At 51.8% G+C, this 5299-nt stretch overlaps 1 pseudogene; it reads right to left on the reverse strand.

Annotated features, from left to right (window-relative positions):
- Positions 1–722: 722 nt before the first annotated feature.
- Positions 723–4984, reverse strand: LOC133086942 (tubulin alpha-1C chain-like; annotated as a pseudogene).
- Between the last annotated feature and the right edge of the window lie 315 nt (positions 4985–5299).

Here is a 5299-nt window from a genome sequence, read left to right on the forward strand (position 1 = left end):
CTTTCTGTGCTTCCAAAAGCACTCCCTTCTGAGCAGGAGCCATATTAAATGGGTATGTCCCTGGCACACGTGAACAATGAAAGCACTGCCCCCAATCTGACTGGCAAGCGTAGGGAATGCCTATATACCAGGCTAAGAAACATGAAACATACTTTCCTTTCATAAAGGCGAGTTTTCAAATAGAATTGAACCTGGTTGTACAGACCAAAGGCCTGGGCTCTAGACAAGTTGAGATCTATTGAGTTAAAGACAACCAGGTTTCCCTGGTGGCGCAGTGGTTGAGAATCTGCCTGCCAATGCAGAGGACACGGGTTCGAGCCCTGGTCTGGGAAGATCCCACATGCCGCGGAGCACCTAAGCCCGTGCACCAAAACTACTGAGCCTGCGCTCTAGAGCCCACGAGCCACAACTACTGAAGCCTGAGTGCCCTAGAGCCCACGCTCCACAACAAGAGAAGCCACCGCAATGAGAAGCCCACGCACCGCAACGAAGAGTAGCCCCCGCTCACCACAACTAGAGAAAGCCCGCACGCAGCAACGAAGACCCAACGCAGCCAAAAATAATTAATTAATTAATTTTTAAAAAAACGTTAAAGACAGCCTCTAACGCTGTTATTTGCCTGATTCTCCCAATCCCTAGTGCATGTTTTAATGCCTGCAGCTCTAAAGGAATCTCCCCTCTCAGTGGTTACACAGGACACGTGCTAATCCCTCCCTTTATCCCTAACTGGCCTTGAAACACATGGGACACCAGCCCACAAACCAGATGATGCACCTGGTCTTGACAGTGGCAATGGTGGCATTCACATCCTTGGGTACCACATCTCCATGGCAGAGCAGGCCATGTATTCGCCATGGTGAGGGTCACACTTGACCCATCTGATTGGAGGGTTTAAGCAGGCATTGGTGATCCCTGACACCAAGAGCTGCTCATGATAGCCCTTCTCATTTGAGACAATGTGTGAGCAGGTCACCAACAGAAAGTGGATGCAGAGGTAGGGCACCAGATTGGTCTGGAACTCTGTAAGGTCCACATTGAGGGCACTATCAAAATGCAGACAGGCAATGATGGAGGACAATCTGGTCCATGAGCTGGTTTAGGTTGGTGTAGGTAGGGCACTTGATGTCCAGGTTACAGTGACAGATATCATAGATGGCCTCATTGTCTACCATGAAGGCATAGTCCAAGTCCTCCAGGGTAGTATGGGTGGTAAGGATGGAGTTACCAACTGCTTTGGACACTTGAGAGGCTGGGTAGATAGCAAACTCCAACTTGGATTTCTTGCCACAGTCAACGGAAAGCTGCTCCATCAGCAGAGAGGTGAAGTCTGGGCCAGTGTCCTCCTTAAAGCTATGGAAGATCAAGAAACCCTGAAGCCCGGTACACTGGTCTGTCTAGGGTAGGAGATAACACTGTTAAGGATGCAGATGGCATTATCATCTGTCCCCAGCCCTCTTCTCCTGACAGGACTCTTTCCTGTCTACAAAACTACTGTGACCTAACCACAACTGTATTCACTTCTATACTTAAAAAACACAAAACTTTGAAGCATAATTTATACTTAACTGTATACATATTATTATACATACAGTGAATGCTTTGACAAATGTATATACCTATAGAACCATCAAACCAATCAAAATATAGAAATTTCCATCACTCCAGAAAGTTCTCTCATGCTCTGTTGCTTCACCTCTATAGATGTGAGAAGAGAATACGTACAAGGGGCTTGGAGTTCCGGGGAGACAGATGACCTAGAAGGGCAGTGCTGTGTGTGTGAAGTGTCAGGGGTGAGGGGAGGGGAGATGAGGGTCAGGTGGACATCGGATCTGTAGTCAGAGAGCTGAGCCCTCTCAGCTTTGTAGCTCTGCCACCTAGTTGCAGGAGAGTGGGACTGGGGCTGGCGGTGGTGGTATCCAGGCCCAACCTCAGACTGGAACCCAGGAACCTGCAGGTTTAACAAGTACCCCTGGTGATTCTGATGTAGCTGTTCCTTGGACTAGAAAAGCATCAGACTATACCAGACACATGACTAGTAACAATATAAAAGTTCTTCATTTGCAATATTACATATATCAAACCATTATGTCCTATACCTGAAACTAGTATGTTGTATACAATTATATATATTATATACAATAAATACACATTATATACAATAAATTTTTTAAAAGCAAAAAATAAAATAAGTAGGCTTTATGTAAATTGACAACTAAAAGAAATTCTCCTTTTTAAGAAAGGTCTAAGCTTAAGGGGTGCTTTGTCATATTTTCACACAGAATCCCATTCCTCAGGTCACCCGCAAGTCCTCAGTCTCTGAGCAGCAGAGAGTATGTCTGGACAATCCCTCTAGAGGGCCAGTGCCAAAGTACTGGCTCCTAGCTGGCCTTGGTCCTGGCTCTCCCGGCCTCAGGCAAGGGATAGGGTAAACTGGAAAAGTGGCTAAAAGCTAAGAGGAGCCTCTCCCAGCTGGAAAGCCCTGCTTAGGAGTCCAAGAACAACAAGCCGAGCTTCTGAGGCAGCTTCCTCCCACCTGCTGGGGCTAGAGATGGATCAAAAATCAAAAAAGGTTTGGATCAGACAATCAGGCTTGACAAAGCAAGGAACCAGCAGGGCAGAAGCCAGAGTCCACAGGCTCAGGGCAGAGCAAGTTACTCAGACTTCTAACCCTAGATCCACACCCAGGACACGCAGCTCCCCCTAGAGGAAGCAAGTGGACAGACAGGCCAGAGGAACCAGCACCAGCCATAGGCCTGTGGTTCCCCTTTCTTCCACACAAGTCCAGCCTCCCAGGTGCCAAGGGCACTTGGTCTGCTCACCAGTTTTTGGATCCACTCCAGCACCAGATCGAGGATCTCCTTCCCCACAGTGTAGTGGCCTCGGGCAGAGGTGCTGGCAGCATCTTCGTCTCCAGATATCAGCTGCTCAGGGTAGCAGAGCTGCCTTTACCTGCCAGTTCTTACCCCATCCTGTGCGGAGGAAAGGTCTCCTACACACAGGCACTAGGACCTTTGCTGCTGAGCTCCCCCACGTAGAACCGAAGAGCAGGGCCTGAAGGGCACACAGCACTCCCGAGGCCCACTTGTAAAGGCCAGTCCTACCTGGGCTGTGAGGGGGAAAGTTCGGGGCTCCCTTTTGCAGTCCCTTCCCTCTCATCATAGCCACTTCATTCTGCTTAGTAAGGAATCAGTGGTGTGTTCAGGGGAATCTCATTTGACTTTTGATTGGAATAAGAACACAGACTAATGCAGAAAACCCAGTCCACAGTTCAACATCTATAACAACGTCTTTAGGAAGATGGGGGAGGGGTGACGTTTTCAGGAACAAGAAACTGAGGAAATCCAGACGCAGAAAGGAGGAAGCAGAGAACCCCTTGAGAGCCAACAACAGCCAAGCTCACACAGGTCCACATCCTATTAAGGGACCCATTTCAGTTAAACTCAGCACCCAGTTCCTTAGGCAATGTTATCCCTGAGAGCCTGAGGGTAGGGAAAGGGAAGTTTAAAGATTCTGCTTTAATATCCACTCTTTTCTGTAGTCTTCTTTCTAGGTCTGACCCCTGACTCAAACATCTAGTGGTTTCCCAGGCAGAGCTCTTTGACTAATCTCCCTCTCAGCACAGGAAGCCCGCAGGACCCCTCCTGAAGATACAGTCTAGACAAAAGCAACAGACCTTATTGTTGTTCTTGGCTGGTGATTGCCTGCATTCCAAGAGTTTTTCCCCTAAGCAGAGCTCCCAGCTGATTTGGGGGATGGCAAGAATATGGGCTGGGGGTGGGGAACCCACCAAGTGCCCACTCACCTATGACAGAAGGCTCCAGGTCCACAAAGACAGTCCCAGACACGTGCTTGCCAGCCCTGTCTTACTGATGGTGTTGAAAGGAGTCAGTGCAGCTCCCCAGTGCCTTGTTGCTGGGCATAGTGCCACTGGGCTGGATGTCGTGCTCCAGGCAGTAGAGCTCCCAGTAGGCACTACCCATCTGCACCCCAGCCTGACCCACAGGGATAGAGATACACTCATGCTCTAGAGGGAAGCAGAGCTGTGGCACGGTCTGCGGAGGGCCGGGGGCTTTAAAAGACTTCCCTGGGAGCACCCCTTTATCTGTCCTCCCTGGAGCCTGAAGCCTAGCAGTGCATTACCTGGTTCCCTTTATTGGGTTCCCTTTCCAGGCCTTCCCACACTTTAAGGCCCTCATTTTCTCTTCATTTACCCAGGGCTTGAGAACAAAGATGGCTAAAGCCTAGATCTTCTAGAGAAAGTCAATACCAAGCAGCCAAACCCCACTGCCTAGTGCCCTGTCTTGCTGGCTGGGATGATTCTAGAAGGCGCAGAGCCCCCGCATGCCAAGATAGGGCACCCTGGAGCTTCTAGCCCTAGACCCCTAGGAGAATGAGTCTCCAAGGCCGGGACTTGGTGTCCTCCACACCCTGAGGTGGGCAGAAGATGGAGTTCAGGTCTGTGGGTTAACGGAGGCACAGACTCTGGGGTTAGAGCGCTTTGAAAGCTCATCTGCACCCTCCCCTTTTGGGGGGATATGCACCTACTCTGGACACTTGTCCTGGCCCCCTGAGTACAGAGGGGTTAATCCAGATAACTGCTCAAGGGTCACAATGAAAGCAGAAAACTCACCTCACCCGTCCACTCTCCTCATTGAGGTAACTCCTGTGATGGACAGACTCTCCCGGCTTCTGGTCCTTCAACCCAACCCAGTCTAGACCTTCCCAGATGCAGAGGGGGTCTTCTAGAATTTCGGCAGCAGTTTCACAGTTTAGTTAGGAACTGTCCTCCAAGACAGCCTCAGAGCTCCACAGGGGTTCAGCCCAGAGGTGGGGATCACGAGATTCCCGGGAGGCGCCGGGGCCTGTGTACACACCCTGACTTCTCCCTTTTAACTGAGGGACTTCGCGTCCTTGGGCACCGCAACAGGTCAGAGGTGGGACAAAGCTCAGTGACACCCCTGGTCGGGTACGGACCAAACGTCATGCGCCTTAGACCTCCGGCCCGAGTTCGGCCACCCAGCCTCAGAACCCGAGCGAACCTGCTGGAGGTTCCCCGCCGTCCCGGTCGCCGCCCCCGAACGGGCGTGGTGTCCGAGGCAGGCAGCTCCGCCCCCCTCCCGCGGCTGGGGAAACGCGCGGACCCGGGTCTCCCGCCACGCCGAGTCCGCCTCCCGACGGGAAGGCGCGGAGAGCAGCCGGGCTCCGACTCCCCGTCCGCCCGGCCTTTCCGCGCAGCCCACCGTCGCCGCCAAGTCTCCCAACGCCCCCCGCGCCCGGGATGCCGGCGTCCCCTCATCGT

Source organism: Eubalaena glacialis, chromosome 3 (genome assembly GCF_028564815.1).
Source record: "Eubalaena glacialis isolate mEubGla1 chromosome 3, mEubGla1.1.hap2.+ XY, whole genome shotgun sequence".
NCBI classification, from domain to species: Eukaryota; Metazoa; Chordata; class Mammalia; order Artiodactyla; family Balaenidae; genus Eubalaena; species Eubalaena glacialis.